The sequence below is a fragment of the Sphaeramia orbicularis genome, chromosome 14 (genome assembly GCF_902148855.1).
Source record: "Sphaeramia orbicularis chromosome 14, fSphaOr1.1, whole genome shotgun sequence".
Lineage (NCBI taxonomy): Eukaryota > Metazoa > Chordata > Actinopteri > Kurtiformes > Apogonidae > Sphaeramia > Sphaeramia orbicularis.
This window is the reverse complement of record NC_043970.1, coordinates 31138590-31163537: the sequence shown is the minus strand read 5'-3', so window position 1 is coordinate 31163537 and position 24948 is coordinate 31138590. Positions and strand designations below refer to the sequence as shown.

The 24948-nt window shown below is 34.4% G+C and overlaps 1 protein-coding gene and 1 long non-coding RNA gene across 2 annotated transcripts in view; both read left to right on the top strand.

Annotated features, from left to right (window-relative positions):
* mtnr1bb (melatonin receptor 1Bb) overlaps window positions 1-24948 on the top strand; it is a 50540-nt gene that overhangs the window by 22679 nt on the left and 2913 nt on the right. The window lies entirely within an intron of this gene.
* Window positions 51-23991, top strand: LOC115433090 (uncharacterized). Its single transcript, XR_003937306.1, has 3 exons — window positions 51-87; window positions 10122-10126; window positions 23910-23991. It is a non-coding gene; the product is annotated as an uncharacterized LOC115433090 (long non-coding RNA).

Sequence of the window (24948 nt, the reverse complement as noted above, 5' to 3'; positions counted from 1 at the left end):
TTTTTGGAATATGGAACTAAAATGAATTTGAAACCCTTAACTGTTAATATCCTCAGTATAATTTTTGGCATTTCACAAATTCATCCCGTGGGCCAGATTGGAACCTTTGGCAGGCGGGTTTTGGCCCTCGGACCATATATTTGACACCTCTGGTATACGCAGTCCAGTCATAGAATCTAAAAGGCCATTTTTGAAGAAAAAGTGATAAAAGTATTTTAGTAAGGAGCGATGCATATAGTGCAATGATGTAACTGTGTTTGGACTTTATCCCTTACATTTACAGAGTATTACATTTAAGTTGAAGGTACTGTAATTATCAGATGATTAAATTACAATATTTCCTCAAATAGTGGCTATACCCTTAATTTACCTCAGCTGTAGAAGGTACCAGGCCTTTATTTAAAGAAGACAGTCTTTTATTTCTATTTTTCTCTGATTTCTATGTAGAAAATTCTATGAAATCACATTTTTATCTGCCCACATTCATGCCCAGTGACTGTAATGGGCTCCCTTAACAAAATAAAAGCCCACTATAATGAGATAGATAAATACACACACCTGCAGTGACTGAGATTGGATTATAACACTTGTGAGTGATCTTGAAGTGTTGAAAACTGCTGGATTTTATTGTTGAATGTATTCAATTAAATGTTTTGTTTAACTGGCAGCAAATTATATGGCAGGGCCCAGAGGATTATTCATATTATTTTTTCTTTCCTGTTACAGAGAATATGCTTTGATTTGTTTTGTGTCAGTTCCTGTTAGTAGAAACCTAGCTCGTGATAGACCTCGGGTTTTATTTGAGATAATATGGCAGGTGTAGTTTTTAAAAATGTTTTTTAAAAATTCTAAAAAGAAAACATATGTTGTTAGTCATATTTGAATGCTTAGAATTACAGTGTAATCAGCATGAACATTGAAGGTTTTGACAGGATACTCATATACAGATGGGAATTTTGGTTCCCTATTCCCATTAACATTAAATACATTGCATTCATTCTCCCGCCAGCTGCTCATTTCACCTGCCTGGTGTGCCCCAAAGACCTTCCTTTAATCTCCAGCTCTTTGATATTATCTCAGCACAGTCCTCCATTACTGAGGTACGAGCAGTGGAGAGATGTTACAGAGAGGTTGTGATAAACTAAGTTTCCTGTCTTGCCCAGGCAAGTGAGTGTACATGACTTGTGTAGTGGATGAACTTGAACTTTCTAATGTCTAGTCCTTGAAACTTGTGATGTTTCTTCAGCGCACACTCTGATCAATACAGCACTTTAACTTCACAGCAGCCTCCTAACTTCTGGATTTCACAGATGTTTTCTGATTATCCCGAGATCTCTCTGCGTCAATCTCTCTCTCATTCCTTTGCTCTGTCTCTCTTTCTTTAATAATCCTGCCCATATGTACAGCTTACAGACACAGGCATGAGTAAAGCTGTGTGTAGACATATATCCCTCTCTTGTCATGAGTTCATCTAGTATGACTCTACTGCAGGAAGATCTGTTTTTATAAAGCAAAATGTGTCCCCATTATAGCTCAAATGTTACATCTGACAGCAATTTCCACCTAAATTACAAAAACACACATTCTTTGTTTCCTCTTTTTGTTTTTTCTTCAGTTCATATTAATTGTTATAATTTTTTTTGTTAAGAACACATTGGAAATAGTTCTAATTTTCTATTCATGTGCTCAATATTTCAAGACAACACATTGTTAAGTATAATTATATATTCAGCAAAAAGATTTCTGTGTTGCTGTTACCTTAGATAACACAGAACGATGCAGTCATCAAGATCAAACTGTAATGCATGTGTATATAATTTAAATCCCATTTTAAAGATATGGTACACGACAGCACGACTGGTGGTTCACGACCTAAAAACTAGTGAGGCTCAGTGAGACTATATAAGATGTTACATCCAGCAGTGCTGAAACCAGGATTTAATGTTAAACTACATTATTCACAAAGACAGTAAAGTGAAGGAGATGGGTGCCCAGCGAAAAAGAAACAGAGGAGGGGGAAGTCTGCAAACCAACTGTGCAGTGAACCATCAAATTCTGACACAATCATCTAAACTAACCAAAATAAAACCCAAGAACAGGTAACTCAAACTTGAAATAATATTAAACTAAACAGAGCGGCTAGAAGCAATTACCTCTTAGGAAGGGCCCTGTTTTTTAAAAGCAAGCTTTAAAAAATATTATAGATTAATATTATACTTATATTCTTATTTTTATTTGTGATATTTATCTGTGAGAAGAGCTTTTTCATTCATTCATTCGTTCATTCATTCATTCATTTATTTGTTTTGAGCAGCAGAAAAAATTAAACATCTGTTGTGTACAAGGAACTAATGGTAGAGAAAAACATTAATAAACAAAGGTGATCAAGACAAAATAGTAATTGCCATGTACACTAGCAATAACAAAATAAATTCAATATGTACTGCTCAAAAAGGAGTGGGAAGGAGAAAACTTATTAAATCCCATCCCCATCTCACATTTATACAACATAACACATTACTTTTGCTTCCTTAATGATATAGTAACATCTGTTTAGAGTCCTAATAATGGAAATAGATTAGGAAAACTGATGTACGAGGGCTGTTCAATAAGTTCATGGCCTCACCCAGAAATACTGGTTGTTATAATACAGGATGTTACATTCTTTCGTGATGGGATAGTGATGCTTGAACATCGATGGACTAAGTGCATTGGTGTAAATGGAGATTATGTTGAAAAATAAAATATAAATTATCAGTCTGTGTTGTTCTGTTCTGGGTGAGGCCATGAACTTATTGAACGGCCCTCGTATATTACACATAGGAACTATCTAAATGATAGTCTGAATAACTTATAATACAATGTATTTCAACAATTATCACATACCAACATGGTAAACAACGACAAGCACAAACCAACAAAGGTAAGAAAGAGCAAAGGATGGAATGGTTCAGCAATTACCAATAAGCCCCGCCCTCCCTGTACTGTGACCAAACCATCCGTTTGTAAAGTGATTTAAAACTGTGGATATTTTGGCATTGTTTGGGGTGAAGAGCCAGACTGTTCCACAGTTTCACCCTACATTCAGACAGACAAAAGTTCTTCCTGGTAATTCGAAACTTAGGAAGTGTAAAATGTCCAAAGCCTCTTATGCTGTAAGTATTCTCTCTAAGCTTTATAAACAAACTTTACTTCACTTACTTTGCTTTACATTCTACTTTCATTGAGCATTTTTTCACCTGTATACTCATCATATACTAATTCATTTCTAAATATTTTAACCCTATAAATGTCAGGTCATGATGCCATGGTTTCAGATGAAACAGAAAAAAATATTATTTTCAATATACTGCATTGAATCATTACAGCCTGTTATGTCAATGATTAGCAGTGACATATATTTTATGCATTATTTTTATTTTTGTACAATGTCAAACACTCACACTTGTACCACTGAGTAAAAAAATGTGCTTTTCCTTTAGACATTGATTTGAATGTGCTTCAATGTCACATTTTTTGCACTTAATTGTTTGAGTATGACTTGAACATGTTTGTACGGTGTATTTTCAACTTTCTGTAGCTAGAAGTAACAAGATCCATGAAAAAATATATGCTAAAATCCTTGCCATTTGCATGAACACAGACATAATGATCAAAAAAATGAATGTGCACAACAGTCCCTAAGGGTTAAGGATGCCGCTGGCGGAAAGCTCCGCCCCTCTAGCTTTATCTGCCCAGAGTTTTCCCTTCAGCCAATCGGCACTGAGGAGAGATTAAAGGAACAGCAATTGAAAAAAACAATAAAATATGAAAAGTATGAAAGTACATTCTTGATCCTAAGCAGTTAAGCAGGAAGTCATATGGTATTTGTCTTTATCTTCTTTTTCTACTTAAATCCATTGCATTTTAAGCTGCAGCCGGTCAGTTTTGTTTTTCTTGTTTTTATGCTCACTGTATTGTCTCTGGTTTGCTAGAAAATTGGTTACATAAGATGCTGCATTTATAAGCTTGTGTTCACTCAAAGAGCCAATTACTTTCACATAGTGTTACAAATTGTGAAGAATTTCCAGATCTGCCAGTTCCCATTGGATTTTCACGTAGATTCCGGCCAATTGTACATGCCTGACATTACATGCACCATTTTGCTTATTGATGAAATCTGAAGGTGACATTATTCCATTTTTCCGGTGGAGTTTTATTATGACATTGATTTATGATTTGCAAGTTGCTTATTTACTTTGAGTGAGAATCCTCCAGGTTTTGAATTTCTTTTTAAATGGCTCTGGCACATTGATGCTTTTCTTAGCTGAAATAATGAACGATTTATGTACATGCTTTAGGTCAGTGAATATACAGTTAATTTAATGTGGTCCCAGTTGTTGCCTGAATTGCTGAAAGGTTTAACATTTACATATGAAGAGGAAACTTCATCCATTATTACATATTTTTAAAATCATGCCATAGGAATATGAAGCAATAGGTTATGATATCCAAAATGGGTTGATTTGTCTCCCAAAGGTGCAGTATTTCAATGCAATACATACAAAAATAACAAATGAAAAGAAAAATAATGTATATATAGGTTTTTATTTTCTTTTTTTTAAGTAGAAGCAGGTAAATTGTTAGCTCCTTGAATCATGGAGACCAGGATGAACATTTTGCAGAACTGTTTTTGCATGTTTTATGCATCTATGGTTGGAATCAAATCACCAGCTGTAGATTTTTACTCATCCTTTCACCTGACATTCCTTTTATCACGACATAACATTGTATTATCATCCATATGCTGACTTGCTCTTGCAGTGTGCAGCCAATGTGTGTTGACCAAACAAACAGAAGCCCCAAAGCGTGTGCCTGAACATAAAACAGCCATATGTATGGGCAGAGCTAATTATGTAATGACCAGACAGCATTGAAATACAAATGTGCCTTTCAACACTGTGTTTCAAAGCCGTGGAGCTTTCAGATGAAGCAGCTACTGATATGATATCACAGAAAGAAATATTTTTAAATATTTCATAAATGATCCTAACTCAAAGACTAAGTTATTTTAATTTAATAACTTTTCTTTGATGTAAGTCCAATACTGCATGCTCTCATGTATATATGCTAATAAAGCCCTGTCATCGCATGACACACAACCATCTGCTTAAAGCGTCGCTCAATCTGAAAAACAATCAGTCTAACTATTCAGTTTCATGCAGACTTTAGTGAAGAAAGAAATGCTTTTTGTTCAAAATTCAATCTCAATCATTCTCCCTTCCATGCAAAGATAACCTTTTAGATTATCTGGTGAGGTTTGTTTGTGTGTTTGTTTATTTTGACTATAACATTAAAACCAAACCACAAAAAGATTTATATAAAAAGAAAGGAAAACATTCAAAAAGGAGCGGGATGAAGTTTAATTTATAATCTCCCGCCCCCTTACCCCATCCTCCTACCTATCCTAAATTCCTATCAGATCTCATAAGTAACTCCAGCATCCCACACATATCTGACTAAATTCTGACTAAGCACAAAACACAAAAATGCTGTACATATCAAGGACAGACTTTTTCAACAGCATTTCACATCAGAATAAACTATGTCCCTTTTGTTGCAGTAATACACATATCAAAACCAAAAATAAACTCTGTCCATTTCATAACAATAATAAACAAATCAGAATAAAATATCCATTTCTTAGCTGTAATATAGATATCAAAAATAAACTCTGTCCATTTCATAACAAAAATACATATATCAAAAACAAAAATAAATGTATCCATTTCATAACAATAATACCCATATCAAAAACAAAAAAAAACTTCATCCATTTCATAACAATAATGCCCTTATCAAAAACAAAAAAAACTTCATCCATTTCATAACAATAATACCCATATCAAAAACAAAAATAAACTCTGTCCATTTCATAACAATAATACCCATATCAAAAACAAAAATAAACTCTGTCCATTTCATAACAATAATACATGTATCAAAAACAAAAATAAACTCTGTCCCTTTCATAGCAGAACAATAATACCCATATCAAAAACAAAAATAAACTGTCCATTTCAGAACAATAATACACATATTTAAAACAAAAATAAACTGTCCATTTCAGAACAATAATAAACAAATCAGAATAAACTGTCCATTTCTTAGCAGTAATATACATATAAAAAATAAACTCTGTCCATTTCATAACAAAAAATATGCATATTAAAAACAAAAATAAACTCTGTCCATTTCATGACAATAATACATATATTAAAAAACAAAAATAAACTCTGTCCATTTTTAACAATAATACACATATTAAAAATAGAGATAAACTCTGTCCATTTCATAACAATAATACACATATCAAAAACAAAAATAAACGGTCCATTTCATGACAAAAATACACATATCAGAATAAACTATCCATTTCTTAGCAGTAATATACATATCAAAAATAAACTGTGGTACATTTTAACACTGCAATTTTCAGATGAAGAAATATCATAGACAAAACATAGATAATATCCAACTTGTTTAACATACACTGGTATTCAAATGGCTAAATAAGTAGCACATAATCATAAAAAAACCAGGGGTGAGTGGCTTTGGTTGGTCCGTTCATCAAAAAGGTGACCCTTTGTCCTGTCTATTGTGACACAGCTATTATTAGGAGATTCATATGCATATTTACTACGGAAAGGCAGAAAATAATCACTTCATTTGCATGATAACATAGCAGCAGAAAACTGTATAACTGCTTTTGCAAATAAGGTGCACTTACAAATAAGAGAAACCATTTAGAATTAAAAGTTTTTCTTACCAAATTTCACAGTATAAAGTAATTCAAAGTCCATGTTGCACTGGCTCTTGTTTAATAAGCAGTCAGCTCATCATCTACATTCTTTTCTTACACTTCTGGGGAAGCACTGTACAATTTTCCTCCACACTCTCTTTCTTTTTTGTGCATGAATGGACATGATTTAAGTTATTCCTTATCATTATGGGGGTGATTTACTGAGCGGTTATAGCTGGTTTGCATGGCTGCCTTAAACTCAGTTTATACTGCATGGCAGGTCCTTTATTGGTTCTCAGATAATTAGTGAAGAGAATAGGGTTGTGTTGATTTTTGTGATCGATGTGTTGCACCTTTTGGGCCTAAACCCATGCAAAAGATAACAGTAAAAAAAAGTTATTGTGGGGAAAAGAGCAATCTCTAAAAGCAGGTGCATCTAATATTTTTTTTAACATTTATGCCTCCTTTGGGAGAAACTATTATTGCTGAGTTTATTTGTGAGTAATAAAAGTTGTAGTTAGATAGTTTTATGCTTTTGTAAGATAATCATTGATAGTTCACATAATGCAGCTTTTTTTATTGAAAATCTTATTGATTGTTCGCTGCCTACATTGTAAACAATCTCCGGATAGAGATACATCCAGAAATCCACATCTGAATCACACTGAAATATTTAGCAACCCTTTCTCTTAAATGTTAAATTCCTCCGAAATAACAGCTACATTAACACGTTTTCCATCTACTGCTAGAATGTACCTATATGTTCCTATATACTAAACCCCTGAGCTGGTTTTTTAACATTCTGGTGACATAAATGGCACAAAATGACTTGTTAGATTTATTTATTTTTTTCTACTATTGCTAAAATAGAACCTATAGCTGTAATAAAGGTCACATAAATGGAAAATATGATCAAATTAACAGCTGGGTAAACCACAGATTGAAGTATAAACTGTTGTGTTTCATAACATTTAATGAACTCGTCTGAATATTTTATCATGCCTCAAAATTTTTGGCTATTGTACGCACAGTTCTTTAAAATCCTGTTGTTGTCATCTGAGTCTGCCAACTTCCAGAGTTGCCTGCTGCAGCTATAGTGATTATTTTTCTCAAACAGATTTCAAAGTACTGTAGGCTACAGTCGTCCTTGCTCCTTCAGAGACTATAAGCTCAGAGTGTAAACTTCAACATACACTAAGCGCCCGGGGTGATGACTGCGATTTAGCTACGCCATACATACTCTGAACTCTGTATAAGAACAGACACAAACTCTGGATGCTGGGATGTTTCCTATATGCCCCATCTTGTGAACTTTAGCTAATATTTGCCCATTGCGCCTTATTATAAGGCAAAGATCTCAGTTTTAGTACAATGCCGTCATGTAGAATGCATCTTTTTTATGCTGTGAAACATTGTTTTTTTTCTTTTTTAGTGGAATAAATACATATCACATTACAATGACTGATAAAGTGATTTTCTTTTTTTTTTTTTGTACCATCGTTGGTATATAATTATTATAATGTAAGTTGACAGTTAACTGTTACTCTTGGTAACACCACCAGGAATGTACTTTGTTTCTATTTTTCACACACATTTTGATTATATAATGTAAATACTGTCAAATGAGTTCATTCTAATTTGGTATAGGCCTATTTTGTTTATTGTTCTGGCTTGAAGTCAAAGGACAGGAGTGAGTATTTAAAACGTTATTATGTTAAGTTATTTGATAATGAGAATGAGGGTGGGATTAAATAAGTTTTTCTTCTCCCCACTCCTTTTTGAGTGTAGAGGAATGATTTTGGAATTTTGAATTTGCATGTATTCTGTATATGCTCAAAATAAACAAATGAATGAATTAAATGAGTGAATGAATGAATGAGAATAACAATTTTGATATGAACATGTGTGTAACCACGCTATATGGACACAAATACTAGGACACATAATGTTGATTTGTAATATTATATGATACAAATGTTCATGTTAGTTGTTCTGAATAACAATCATCATAATTTATTTATTTTTTCTGAGTCAAGGGGTCCGTGGCTTAAAAAGTCTTAAATCTGATAGTCCTAAACTGAGGCCTTAATTACCCAATCCAATCCAATCCAACTTCATTTGTAAAGCACTTTAAAATAACCACAGTGGACCAAAGTGCTGTACAGAAGAATAAATAAAAACCAAAATAAAGAATAAAATACAAGAATAGATTAAAATACATAGAAAAACTATAACCCCCCCCCCCCAGTGCTGTACAGAGGAATAAATAAAACCAAAATAAAGGAATAAAATACAAGAATAGATTAAAAAACATAAAAAGCTGTACAATTAAAAAACAACAAAAAATTAGAAAAATAAACCAATACCAAATTATCGTTAAAACTGATACCAATTCCTTAAATTAAAGGTCTTAAAAAGTCTGAATTTGGAAATCTTTGTAAAGGATTAGTCAAATTTGTAATTAATGTTCAGCATTTTATCACAAAACAGATGGGAATGAGTTTAACCACCAGCAGTCCTCAGTGGAGGGTTCAGGTGTGAGTTTCAGCAGCTTGAATGCCAGTAGCAGAAACATTAGTCATAGAGAAATGAAAATGAAATGTTACGATTGGATGGAGGCAATAACTATTTTTTGTGGATGTAAGGTCTTAAATTTGATCCAAGACACCTTGAAAAACATCTTAAAAAGTCATAAATCTGGCTTCCTTAAATCTGCAGATACCCTGCTGAGTGAGAGCTTAACAACCCAGATGGTTTCTTGATGTTTAAAATGATTATTTATAGCCAGAGCATGACAAACAGAAATGATTTTTATTGCCATATAAAATTATTTTATGACATTTATCACTATCATTTTGTAGCCAGCCCTCTATTAGAAATGATACACTTAAATTCAATGTGTCCTAATATTTTCTCCATATAGTGTGTCTGCTGAGGCTGAATCCCAATTCACCCCTTAGCCCTCCCCCTTACCCCTACCCCTCCATTTTGAGCGTACACGTGAAGGGGTAGCGTTGTCCTGATTCTCAATTAGACGGAGGGGAAGGACTAAGGCGGAGGTCTATTTGGCCCTCGAAACTGAGATTTTCCTGGACCACACTATGAATAGAGGGGTAAGAGAAATTTCCCATAATTCTGTTTGAATCATTGGCAAGATGGAGGTAAACACAGCTAAAAAGTGCAGCAGTTTGATGAAAGAAACACACAAATGTACGTATTTTCTTCGTAAACAACTTAAACACTTGATCGACCGTTTAATGCCATTTCAATGTGTTATAGATCGCATTTCTGTGGTTTATAGTTGATAGATGCAAAAAGATGACCAAAGCCCATGGAACAGAGGTGGTTACAGCTACTGACAGCATGGTGAATACCTCTGGAAAAGAAAGTTATTGCATCTGTTAATAGCAGCATCGATGACTGCTGATGATGTAACAGGTCTCAAAGGGTTGTGCCATTTCATAGGGGAATGTTTCAACCCCTAACCCAGTGTTTTTCAACCTTGGGGTCGGGACCCCACATCGGGTCGCCTGAAATTTCTAGTAATTGATGATATTATTATTATTAATAATAATAATAATAATAATAATAATAATAATAATAATAATAATAATAATAATAATAATAAAAACGTACTAATAAAAAATATTTGGTGAGTTGAGAAACAATCACAATCCATAACAGACATGACAAACTGTGAAGCTGAAACTGAAGCACTGTGGTACTGTTTATCTTTCAAATGTTCATTGTGGTCAGTTTCAGATGCTGCAGCTCTTTCATAATTCCTAGTTTGAGTTATCGTTTGTTCAGTATTAATTGTCAGCCTTGTAAATCCAAGCTGGATTGACTGTACATATCCTGACCAAGGAAAATAAAATTCTCACTTTGTGCAGTAATCTACACCTGGCTTTTCTGCCTCCGTCCATAATAATATACATCACATAGACTAAATGTCATCTAGTATAGCAAACTATTACATGATCAAAATTAAATTAATTTTAGCAAAAAAATGTCTCTGTTTTGAATGACTGGGGTCACCAGAAATTTATGATGTTAAAATGGGGTCATGAGCCAAAAAAGGTTGGGAACCACTGCCCTAACCCTTGCAGCTCCGTTTCAAGGGGTAGTGCCAAGTGCAAGGGCCAAGGGGTAGGGGTAAGGGTAAGGGGGAGGGCTAAGGAGTGAATTGGGATTGGGCTTTACAGTGTTATTACCACTTATTTAAACACAACTGCAATTATATCTGTTTAACTCTGTAAAAAGTGCAGTGAGTTGGAGACAAAAAAAATCAACTATCACTTTTTTTTTTTCAGCTATTTAAACAGTAATGTAATTAATAGAAACACAAAGACATTTTAGCATAATAATTGATGTGATAGAATGCAAGACAAGGGTTGATGTAGCGCACTAGTTTGTGTTGAGTCGAATGCATTTAACCTCTGAAAACACGGAAAAAGATAACAGATTGTCAGCGAGGACCGAGGACCACTATCAGGTCATGCTAGCTTCCCAGCCTGGGAATGTTGCAGTAGCAGTTAAACGGACAAAATGGAGAATAGATAAGAGTGGGAGAAGACATTGCAGGAAGGTTGTGGGGTCAGCTGGGCCTGACTGAGGCTGACATGTATGACCAGGCAGTTGACATGGCAGCGGAGTGAGGAAGGGAAACTCCAGCACAGACCATCATTTCTCTAGGCGCAGTAGAAAAGGCTCTGATGCATAGTGGTGATGACAGGACCGTTTATTACCTTTCCCACAAAACCGGAGAAAATTATTAGTCTTTTATCTTGTATTCTGTCATCGGTATATTCACTTTCCTCTTCTACAGATAACAATCCCATCCACTGCTGACCTTTAATCTCTTCTTACTGTTCACCATCTTCCTAATTTTCCATTTCCTGTTGACAGCTTTGTCCATTTATCTTTGCAGATTGAGTCCGATATTACCTTGTTCATGTCCTTGTGTCATGTTCTTTCATTAAGAGCCTGAAGAGATGAGCAGAGGTTGCATCCTCATTTTAAAAATAATAAAGGGCTTAATTGTCTAGATCATGTCCCAAGGGATATGTATTATTTACCCAGTTTAAATTAGACGGCCAACTCTCAACTTTGCCTTTCCACATGAACATGGAGCTTTTATCATGCTTGACCACTTTTCCCTCCACATCACTCCCTTCTGGATTCAGTCCTCATTCCTGTCATCGCTCCCTTACTGTCAATTTTTTTGCCCCTGTTCCGTCACAGAAAACAAATTTAAATGCAAACAAGGCAAATCTGCCTAGCATGTCCTCCCACAGGAAAGACATTTTTATAAAAAAGCAAATGAGAGGAAAATCGCTGCAATCTCTTCCCTAAGGGCATTTCTTACAGACTTAGATGGAAAATGTACAAAGTCATTTTGGATTCAATATTGTTTATTACAGCAATCATTCACACATTCCTTTGACAAAAAAAAGATTATATTTCACTCAACATTTCAATAAGCAATTATGTGAACATCCTCAAAAAGCTGTCCAAATGCAAAAAAATAAATAAATAAATAAAATATTCAAGGTCAATGAAAAGTTAACCAGCCCACTTACACTGAATGCACAGTGTATTCAAGGTAAAGAAGAAGTGCACTTAAACCCTGTTGGAGTGGAACTAGTATAACTGTGTGCCTCCAATGATTTAGAAATTAACCACATCTGAGATTCAGAACACATTTGCACAAGGTAAACAAAGTCTGTTCTGTACACCAGTTTACTGATGTTATTTCTGACATCAAGTGCAAACCTGCAGCCTTACAGATATTGATAGATAGAAAAATGTTCCTTACTGTACACTGCCATGCATGTCATCCATCTCATCATCTTGACACGTATCACTTCTCTGGTTTAGTATTCACGTTTGGTCTTTCAGTGACTATCCACACTATATTGCAACATGACCTCTCTGAATATTCATCAACAACACTTACAACTTCATCATCACCAGCACAATCTCCATAGTCCTCGATCAGGAAATAAGCAGAACAAGTGGTTCCGGGCACAACAAACCCTGCCCCTCACACGAATTGTAGCTTATTTTGGCATCAATCCAGCTGATGTCATCATGTCTATGCATGTGCTGATGTCAGCATATCAATTGCCTCTATATATGTGCCAAATCTGAAGTAAACTGAAACAAAATTGATGTTTTTATACACGAGTGAAATGCTTATGTTTATGCATTTGGCAGATGCTTTTTTCCAAAGCAACTTACAGGGGAAAACCAATCAAATCACTGAATCAATCAAATTTTATTTATATAGCACCAGATCACAACAAAAAAAGTTATCTCATGACATTTTATATATAGAGTTGGTCAAAACCAGACTCTAAGCCAATTTACAGAAACCCAACAGAATTTCACCCATTGTAAGTAAATGGAAGATAAAAAAAAAAAAAAAGATTTTAAAAAATTCATCAAAAATTTGAACTTTGACCTACTTTTCCTAAAATGTAACCACATCTATTCTGGGTCACCGGCAATCTATAAATCCAATTTGGTATGAATTCAACCAATAGTTTGCTGCTACAGACATGTGAAATGTCGCCCTTTATAAGTAAATGAAAAAAAAAAAAGATTTGAAAAATTCATAAAAAATTTTAACTTTGACCTACTTTTCCCAAAATGTAATGACATCTATTCTGGATCACTGACAATCTATAAACCCATTTTGGTATGAATTGAACCACTAGTTTTGCTGCTAGAGTGTTAACAATGAAAGAAAGAAACAAACAAACAAAGAAACAAACAAACCAAACCAAAAACAATACCCCTTGCCTCCCCTTTCGGGGGGGCAGGGTAATAAATGTTCAGCATGAAACAAAACATGTCACACCAAATCACAGAGATGTCAATAACAAAGCAAATAGGTTAGATTAACTATGGAAGCTACTCAGTGCACCCTAACTAATGTAGTGAGTAGCTTCTCATTTCTTTAACAACCATCAGTTTAATAGAAAGTTTAAGACTGGACTGTGATTCAATGGAAAAAGGTCATGTGGCCTGATGAGGTATGGTAGATTCACATGAGACATTAAGATCACACACAGCCTCTGCAATTATTACAAATTATTAGACATCCACAGGTAATACTGGTCCACCTCCACTAAGACTCCATAGTCCTAAACACTTCTATATAAAGAGTAAAAAAAAGACGCTGAAATCCAGGATTGTCCCTTTCCCACGCCCTACCCTAGAAACAGAAATGAAGTTGTATTCTAACCATTACTTTCACGATAACCACATTTAAGTCTCAACTGTCATCTAGGAATAATTATGAAGTGTGTTCACCTGCATAATCCAGGGCCTAGGAAACATATGGTTCAAAAATTTCACAGGTGTACTGTGCATCTGTCTGTTGCCCCTCACATGTAAAACCCTTGCTGCTTGTCTATCACGTGCTGTTTCCCAGCAGGCGAACGGCGGAGAAAATGAAGTGGCCAGCCACTGCTCTCTCGTACCCACATGTACACAGACCTTCATTTTCTGGGTCTATGCCAAGGCAATACACATGTGGGAATGAAGCTTCTGGATGCTCAACTAGAAAAGTCATCATCAGTATCTATCACAGGAAGGATTTCCCTTTTAAATTTTGCTGATAATCACGCTGCCGTCTGTTTTATTTTCTCTCTTATTCTAGCAGTATGACTCACATGCCCACATTTGTTTGGGAAAAAAAAAAGCCCCCAAACAATTCAGCCGTTTATCCCATTCTTGCACATTTAACAGTCGATTACATCTCATGCTCATAATATTCACTCAGTTGTACAAATATGAAATCATGTAAGATTACTACTCGCTACTCTATTATGTCTCAAGGAAGACAAACTTCCCACATGTTCATAAAGGAACACAGCTTAAAACAAACTTTTAGAGCTTTACCAATTAAAAGCCTTCACTGCAGCTTCACAGGTGTTTGTGTATTGTATTGTAAAGCAAAGACAATGTGACAGAACAGAGGCCAGTTTCATAGGTCAGACATTTTGCAGATCACATGGTGTGATGATTGTCTTTCTAAAGAGAAAATGGCTTTCATACCTGTGTGATAATTGTATGAATAATTTAAAACCTGAGTGCATACAGCTGAACTGTTATACTTTATAGACCAAATTCTTTTGGACTTGTTGGAAGGGACTGTGAAAGAAAGAAAGAAAGGGACATAATTATTAGAATACTTTCATGCTTTTCTGATTGCTCAAAGAACATTACATGCCATAACATGTTTCTAATTTTTGAATTATAAAGAAAGGCAAAAATCAATCAATCAATCAATTAACCCATTAAGACCCAGCGCTACTTTTGTGGCAGTCTATATTTAACTTTTCTTAAGAAATTGATGAACACTTCTTGTAATATTATCCTCGGTATTTTGTGTTTTTTCAATGCAAATCAAGCATTTTCCTAAACTTAATAAACTGATCATGTAGATGTTCATGAAAACTCAGATTAAAGTTGTGGCTTATTATATCAGAAAAATATCAGATATCATATCAGAAAAAACTAAAGAAAAAGTGACTTTAATGATTAATCCATAAAGACCCAGTGCTACTTTTTTGGTAGTTCTCAAATGATTTTTTTCTCGATATTTAAAATTTCTTAAGGGATTTGTCACCGCTTATTATGAAATAATCCTCTGTATTTTACATTTTTCCAGTGAAAATATGGCATTTTCCAATATTTCATTTACTGATCATGTAGATGTTCATAAAAGCTCAGATTAAATTTGAGGATTGTTATTCCAAGAAGCAGAGAAAACTGAAGAAAAAGTGTGTTTTTCAGTAAAACATACCTTTAATTGAACATAAAACAAGCATGTCCATCCATTGTCCTTGATCCAACTCCATGGGTTTTACTGGTGAATCACTGTTGTAGAAGATGACAGTGTTTCCATGGTAACTACGGAGCCTCTGAGCGGCCAAATGGGGTCATATCTGATGAGCATGAAGAGATGACAAACTGAATTTTACATTAATTCTATACATGTATTAATAAGTTTAGTGGTTCAGAAGTTATTAAACATTTTAGATCAGTATATCATTCTGGTTGCCAGCGGCTGTTTGGGTTTTTATGGGTTAATTAGTTGCCTGCTTTTTATATAAATATAGAATGCATGATGACTGCAAGGAAAACATCTTGTCAACCATTATTTATTGCCTAACTTGTAAAACAGAATGAACAGATGTTGTTGTGGGAGCTTTATATTTATTAATTCATTAAAGTATTCTAATAGTTAAATGACTGTATGTTACACATAATCAAATTGACGAATCTTCTGTGCATTTAGGCACATCTGCCTCGAGAGCAACTCATAACCAGTCAAGTTAAATTAAGAATTGATTGGACATTACATTTACATTAAATTTATGCATTTGGCAGATGCATGTCCAAAGCGCCTTACAAGGAGAAGATTAACAATTAAGCTCTCTCTGTCTGTCTCTACTTTATTTGTAAAGCACTTTAAAACAACCCCAGTGGACCAAAGTGCTGTACAGAAGAATTAATAAAAAACAAAATAAAAGAATAAAATATAAGAATAGATTAAAAAGACATAAAACAGCTGTGCAATTTAAAACAATAAATCAATACCAAATACCAAATAAAACAATACAATAAAAATACTAATAAACATGGAATGGTTGAAAGTGTTTGAAACAGTAATTGTAGCAAAAACTTAAACGTTGTTCTTAGTCTGAAGAATAATTCTATAAATATTGTAGCAGCATCAAGGTGAATGTCATCCTCATCTTTTCAGATTTTTCTTTTCAGGTTTGAGAGTGCATAAGCATTCAGAATTTCACTTGTGTCTCTTTGTCATCTAATCTATTGAATGTTACATACGAACAATGATGCATCCAAGCTTATTTATTTTTTCATCATACTTGAGTCATACTGATGTTAATATATAATACACTATGACATCACTCTTTTCATTATACAGTTTTGGCCATAATTACAAAGAATGGACCATTCACACAGTATTTTACACAAATGATATGCTAACAGATGCATAGCTATGAGATTTGCCCCTGTTTAGCATCAGACCTCTCTGTTTTAGTTCTTAGTGGCCATTTCTCAATATCAAGAATGCAGAGTATGGTTTTGCAAACTTGGCGAGTATGGTCCTGGTAAGAACGGTCCCAGAGAATGGACTTGTCCAATTACAGAGAGAATGTAATTCTCTCTGTAATTGGAACGGCTGTGTACGTGTGAACTTTCCCTGTCTGCTGTATTTCCACCATCAGCTCCACAGTGTATTTCCCTTAAATCACTACAATTTCACTTGATTTTATTTCAGTACATTTGTACTAGTATTTACATGTCATTTAACCGTTTCATGCATACTGGTCACTACAGTGGACAGCTATTCTACAGCTGTTCTCTTGTATATTCATGGATTTTGTTGTTCTTTTCATTATGTTTTTTTTTTACACGTATCTTTATTAAAGTCTTAAGACACTACATATCTTTTCTGACATAAACTGGTAACATTATGTAGATCTCTCCTGAGCATAAACCTCCAGATTCACAAGCTCTCCTGTAGTTTTCAAACAGTTTATCAGTAAATACATGTTTCTGTGCATCAAAAATTAAACGTGTGGTGTCCAGCTGAGTGGACATTTTTGCAACTTCATGAAAAATAGGTTCATAAGATTTTTTTTTTCATTATTATTTTTTTTTTTTTTCAATGTATTTTTTCAATGTTTTTAATTATTTTTATTTTATTTATTTATTTATTTATTTATTTATTCAGAAGAAAATTTTCAATCACATTGTTTTTTCATGCCTAAAGAGGAATAAAAACACTCAGGAAAAAAATTTGATTAATGTTATCATAATTCGTGCATGAAAGGGTTAAACATTTTGTATATTTTTCAGAAGTGTAATACATTTCACTGAATCCCATATCATGATAATAAAGATAGATTTCTCACTATTCTTCTTCTCGTTCGTGTTCTAACATATTACATCATCTAGTGACGGTCATCTAGTCAGTTAAACATTTCTGAAGTAAGTTATCACAGAATAGAGTGCTGCAACCTGAACCGAGCCCGACGGGACCCGATGGGTTTAGGAGTGCTGTTTGGGTCGGGATCGGACACTAACATTGAAGTACCTGTCAGGTTTGGATGCAACTGTATTAGGCACGGGTCTGGTTCAGACAGAAATATGCAGCCCGAGTCAGGGTCTATCACAAAAGCTGCCATAGCATTCAAGAATACCACAAACTGCATCATGGGATATTTTCCCAGCCAAGTCTATATGAGTCACCAACCAGTGCATCCTTAGTTTAAGCTAGTTTACAAGAACAACATATATATTCCATGTGTTCTTGGTTTTATGCAAACTTGCAATTGGAGCAGTACGTGGGCTACAACTGATGACGTTTCACGAGAATGTGAGATCGGAAGAACAGACAAGAACACGTATTGAGGACCGGCCAGTGTTTCAGACTTACAGGGAGAAATATTTGTAATAAAGCAGCCTGGTATTCATCAGCACTGTCAGAACTGTCTATGTTGAGTCTGAGATAAGCCCCAAAGCCACCTGATTCTTTGGTACTAAATAGTATTTAATAGTATGTAATCCGTTAGTAATGCCTCACAGACTCTAAAATAACATTAAAATCAAAGTGAGTGAGAGGTGAGTGTGTGTAGTTGGCAACAGCATTGTGCAGATTTGTGCTGGTCTAGAGGGTTTGAGCATGGGACTTAATGAGAAAGGGGCTGAGTTTTGACAGAATGAATAATCCCTTATTTACATCCATGCCAATGATGACGCAGTTTATGATGAATTTCACCCCTTGTGGCTGCTTTCTTTGTAAATCACAAACTATATTTTTGTCTCGCACCAATTTTACAAGTGCAAAAGCCATACAATCCTTCTGTGGATCTTACTCCATGTTCTTTTTCACCTTTGCACATATTCAATTTCTATGAAGAATTACTGTAACAATATATGATGAAGTCTGATCCAACCAAAATTGAAGATTTAATAATGCATTTTCTATTCTCCCAAAATAATCTTTCCTTTTCCATAATATACTGACTTTTTTATTGCTCAAAAAAAAAAAAAAAAAAAAAAAAAAAAAAATAAATTGATAGCTGGGACTTAATGTGCCAAAGTCAGTTTAGATCAAATTTCCTTTTATGATATCAAGGATTTAACATCATCCACAACATAGATAGAAATTCAAAGGCAGCCACTGATTATGTTTGTAAGGGCAAAATGAAGAGCTTTATTTTTTTAAAACATACATGCAGCAATGAAAAATTTGTTTCTGGTATAGCTGTAGCATTTCTATTCTGTTGTTTTTTATGAATCAATCAGAAAGAAAGAAAGAACAGGAAACAGCAGATCAATCAGATGAGCCTACTAACTTTGCACCAAACAAGTCTGTCTATTACTAGCAGTTAAAGTGGCCAAAACGTGCTTTATGTGGTTGCAATGATGTTTGTCCACCACAATCTAATCATTTTATCCTGTAGCCCAAGTTAATCCTTGAACCCCTGAGACATTATTCCAGGTAAATGTGCTGCTGTGAAGTGTCATTAAAGCTGCTGTATGTGCTTGTGTTCCTTTTCTTCAGTCATTTTGCTTTACTCTGTGTTTTAGGGTCAAAACAAGGTGGAATAACAGAAAAAGACAAAGAGAGGAAGTGAAGTTTAACAGGTTTTTTACTAAATAAGGCACTCAGAATGTGCATCAACAAGATATTTAGGATGTTGAACATGAACTGCGAAGTCGAACACACTGAACAACAAGTATTTGAATATTACCCCAGTAATTTTTTATTTTGGGGCTTTTTTTTTTTTTTTATAAATCAATTTTTGGCATCTGGTTGAACTCCAAAAAGCAGTTACACAGTCAAAAACAGAGTAAAAAAAAAAAAAAACAATAAAGGAAAATCACCACAACACCACAAATGACAGTGAAAACAAAAAAACATAAGGAAAATGTTGTAAAAAAAAAAAAAAAAAACAAAAAACATGTAATGTAATGTAATGCAAACATGTAATTATTTTTTCCTGTTTTATGCATACAAGTTAAAAATCAATGGAACTTGTCATCCATGGTGACAGATCTCATATCCACCTTTACACTTCCATGCACAAAAGACTTTTATTTTGCACAATTCAAATTAGCATTGTTCACTAAAGCATGAAAACTGACCCAGGACACTGGTGTCAATCAAGGGAGAATTCAATGATCAATAAACACATATGACCAAATTTTCAAAATGTCTTCACATTTTGATTTTATATTGTTTTTTCTGAAAATATACTTTTTTCTGATCCACCCTGTAGTGAGTTGCTCTCACTCACTGCCCTGTGTCGCCCTTCCCCCATTACACAGGTTTGCTGGGGATATACTGAGCATGCTCAAATGTCTATGGAAAGAACAAGGTCTATTCTATGAGCACATGTAGAAAATTTTCCTATTGATTTTATTATTATTATGATTATTATTGTTATTATTGTGATTTTATTATTATTATTCTATTGATATTTTCCTTTTATATACACTAATATTTTCCTATTGGTTGAATTTTTATGAACATGTAAAATAAATCGTACATACAGAACTCCCACCATGGACATGTTAGGGTTTAAAGGGTTAACATTCTTTCAAGACATTCTGTGAAATCAAATAAACATGAACAGTCACATTTACATTAGATTTTTTTCAAACAAAATCTTTTCAGTTTATCCTTGTGTCCAAGTGAATGTGCCAAATTGTACGACTTTCTGTCACACTTCTTGAGATACTGCATTTTAAACATAATGTGGATGGACGGACACGCTTTTTTATAGAGATGTGCTGAGGACACATCTAAAAAATATTAAAAATACATCATCAGTTGTAGTGGTCCCGTGGTAAGCCCTGCAGGACCCATATTCCTTTCTATTATAAGTGAAGCGTTCTGCTCTATGACACTTAAATGTTGCAAGAGCAGAGTCCTAAGTGAATCCCTCACAAACACACCTCCCACGAGGAAACTGCTGTCCTTGTACAGAAGGTGCTGTCTCCACTTTGTGCATCATGGTACATAGTGACAGTTCTAGGTTGACAGCCACACACCAAAGCCACATATGCATGCGTACTGTAGTTACAAAAATAAATGCAGAATGTGTTTATGCATGCCACGTTTGCTCAGGTTCACTTTGAATGTGAACTTTTGACATGATCTGCTCACCGCAGCGCATTATACCAGGCAAGGTAACTACATACTCTCAATCCCCTTGAGAGACTTCTATGAACATGATACATATGAGAACTCTGCTCACATTCACCACCATATGGGTCTATGGTTCCTCAACAGTTCTGGTATTCATAATGATTAACCCATAAAGACCTAGTGCTACTTTTGTGGTAGTTCCCAAATAATTTTTTTGTCGATATTTAAAATTTCTTAAGGGATTTGTCACCACTTATTATGAAATAATCCTCTGTATTTTACATTTTTTCCAGTAAAAATCAGGCATTTTCCAATATTTAATTTACTGATCATGTAGGTGCTCATAAAAACTCAGTTTAAACTTGAGGGTTGAGATCGAAGGAATTGACTTTTTCAGTAAAATATATCAATTATTGAACATAAAACAAGTGTCTATGACCACTTTTATTGATCAAACTCCATGGGTTTAATGGTGAATCAATGTTGTAGAACACAGGTGTCAAACATGCAGCCCGGGGGCCAAATCCAGCCCGCTAAAGGATCCAATCTGGCCCGTGGGATAAACTGTGAAATACAAAAATTACACTGAAGATATTAACAATCGAGGATGTCAAAATCATTTTAATTCAGATTCCACATACAGACCAATTAGATCTCAAGTGGGTCAGAACCAGTAAAATACTATCATATTTAACCTATAAATAATGAAAACAGCCAATTTTATCTTTGTTGTTACTGTAAAAAAGTAAAAATTCATGAAAATGCTATTATTAAAAACTGTTATTTTACAAAAAATGTGAAAAACTATGTCTTAAGATAAGTAAATGCAATTTTACCAATATTCTGCCTATTATTAAATGTTTCATTCATTTGTAATTGTAATGTAAATTGTAATGCACATGTGTAACTGATAAACTGATAATCTGAGGCAGAATATTGGTAAAATTGGACTTGTTTTTCTTCAGATGTTTCCAGTTGTTTGTGTTATTCAGATTTTTGTAGATGTTACAAAAAAAATCTTGAATTAAGCAAAAAAAAAAAAATCTTGAATTAAACAAAAAAAATCTTAAATTAATCCAAAAAAATCTTGAATTACGCAAAAAAAAAGTTGAATTAAGCAAAAAAAAAAAAAATCTTGAATTAAGCAAAAAAATATCTTGAATAAAGCAAAAAAATAAATCTTGAATTACGTAAAAAAAAATCTTGAATTAAACCAAAAAAATCTTGAATTAAGCAAAAAAAAAAAAAACATCTCGAATTAAAAAAAAAAAATCTTGAATTAACTAGAAAAAAAATCTTGAATTAAGACAAAAAAATCTTGAATTAAGACAAAAAAATCTTGAATCTAGCAAAAAAAATCTAATAATAATTATATATTGTTAAAATTGGAGTTGTTTTTCTTAAGATGTTGCCAGTTGTTCATGTTATTCAGATTTTTGTAGATGCTAACATTATCATAATTTCATTTTACTTTTTTCCACTGTTATTATTTTAGTGGTCCGGCCCACTGGAGATCATATTGGGCTGAATGTGGCCCCTGAACTAAAATGAGTTTGACATCCCTGTTGTAGAAGATGACAGTGTTTCCATGTTCACTACGCAGCCTCTGAACGTCCAAATGGGTCATATGTGATGACCACGAAAAGATGACAAACTGCATTTTACACCAGTTATTTACATGTATTGATAGGATTAATGGATCTACGGGTATTATACATTTTAGATCAGTAGATGGTTTTGGTTGCTAGTGGATGTTTGGGTCTTTATGGGTTAAAGCAGGGGTGTCCAATCCTGGACCTCAAGGGCTGGTATCCTGCATGTTTTAGATATTTCCGTCTTCCAGCACACCTGACAGTCATTATCAGACTTCTGCAGAGCTTGATGATAGGCTTATCATTTGAATCAGGTGTGTTGGAAGAGGGATACATCTAAAACATGCAGGATACCGGCCCTCATGGACCAGGATTGGACACCCCGGGGTTAAAGGAATGATCAGTTTTCAATGTCTGGTCAATTGTCACTAATATGTAAGATGATTTATTTTTGCTTTGGTAATTTTATTTGTATAATTTAACTGGGTCTATATTGTTTCTGTTATTGGGACTATTGTAATGGATTGGCGGAAGGATACTGTAGGTCAGGGGTGTCAAGCTCATTTTCTTTCACAGGCCACATTCACCCCAATATGATCTCCAGTGGGCCGGACCAGTAAAATAATAACATAATAACCTAGAAATAATGACAACTCCAAATTTTGTCTTTGTTTTAGTGCAACCCCCCCCCCCCCCGATTAAATTATGAAAATACTTACTTTTATAAACTATCCAAACAAAAAAGATGTGAATAACCTGAAACAAATGAAATTTCTTAAGAAAAATAAGTGTAGTTTTAGCCAGTGAAAAAAGTGAAATTACATTATGGTAATGTTTACATCTACAACGTTTCCTTAAAAATCTGAATAACGTGAACAACTTGAAATGCCTTAAGAAAAACAAGTGCAATTTTAACAATATTCTGCCTCAGTTTATCAGTTTGTCATTTACACATTACATTTACAACTTACATTACAATTACAAATACACAAAACATTTAGTAACAGGCAGAATATTGATAAAATTGCATTTACTTTTCTCAAGACATTTCATGTTGTTCATATTTCTTCAGGCTATTCCCATTTTTTGTAAAAGGATTATTTGTTAATGTAAACATTTTCATGTAATTTTACTTTTTTACACTAAAACAAAGATAAAATCCGTAGTTGTCATTATTTATAGGTTATTATGACAGTATTTTTCTGGTCTGACCCAATTGAGATCTAATTGGTTTATATGTGTACATATGGAACCTGAAATAAAATGATTTGTACACGACTGATTAATATCTTCAGTGTCATTTTTGCATTTCACAAATTCATCCCACGAGCCAGATTGGACCCTTTGGCGGGCCGGATTTGGCCCCCGGGCCGCATGTTTGACACCTCTGCTGTAGGGAGAGAAGGTCATGTGACAGAGAGAGTATGAATGTAAGTGAGAGCTGTCGACAGATAATAAATATTCTTCCTGTGGAGTTTTTACCTCTTATCCCCTCTTATTCCCCTCCATATTGTTTCTTCATCCACAACCTCCTCAAATTTTGGGTAACCCCTAAACCCACAAGTGTTCTAAATGCTACATCCTGACCTATTATTATTGTTGTCCTCAACAAACCTAAAACAAATGCTAAAACCATGTGTTCTGTGACTTTTTGGCTTCACATCCTCAAAAGTGGTTTTACAGTTTGATTTAGTGGAAAAGAGTTTGGTCCGTGTGGAAGCTTTTTAATGAGAACTCCGTTGAAAAAAGTCTTCCTCACAAAGATACAGTGTATTTTAGTGGATTAGGAAAAATTAGGTTGATGGAGAGAGCAGCAAAAGTGTGAGGTAATTACAATCATTATAATGACCATGCTGTGCCGCAAAACCAGCAGCTGGTGAATAAGCTACTGGTGATGCATAAATGGAGCAGCTCATACTATTGAGTTAATGAAAACACAACTTCAGCATTCTTCCTACCACACACCAACTGGACTGTGAGAGCTGCAGATCGCACTTTGGATTAGACTGAGGTTTAGTTAGATGAAAAACGACCTGTGTGCCCCCGGTGTCACAGTAGCTCAAGTGCAGTGTCTTCTTCTTCTATACTCTGTCAAGTCACACCAACTCTGCCTTCTCTAATAAAACTTAGTTCAGGACGAGGCAACTGGCTGTGGGGCAGAGGCTAGAAAACTTTAGTGTGCAATCACAGCCCACTCTGCCAACAATCTTGTTGAAGTCGGCAGCCAGATTGGCCCATGGGTAGGCAGATATTTGCACTTAACCATAGCAGAAAACAACTTGCAAACAAATTACCAAATCCCTCTAGCTTACTGAATATTTGCGGGGAATAGTTAAGTTTCTACCTGATTAAGATGTGACTAACTCCTG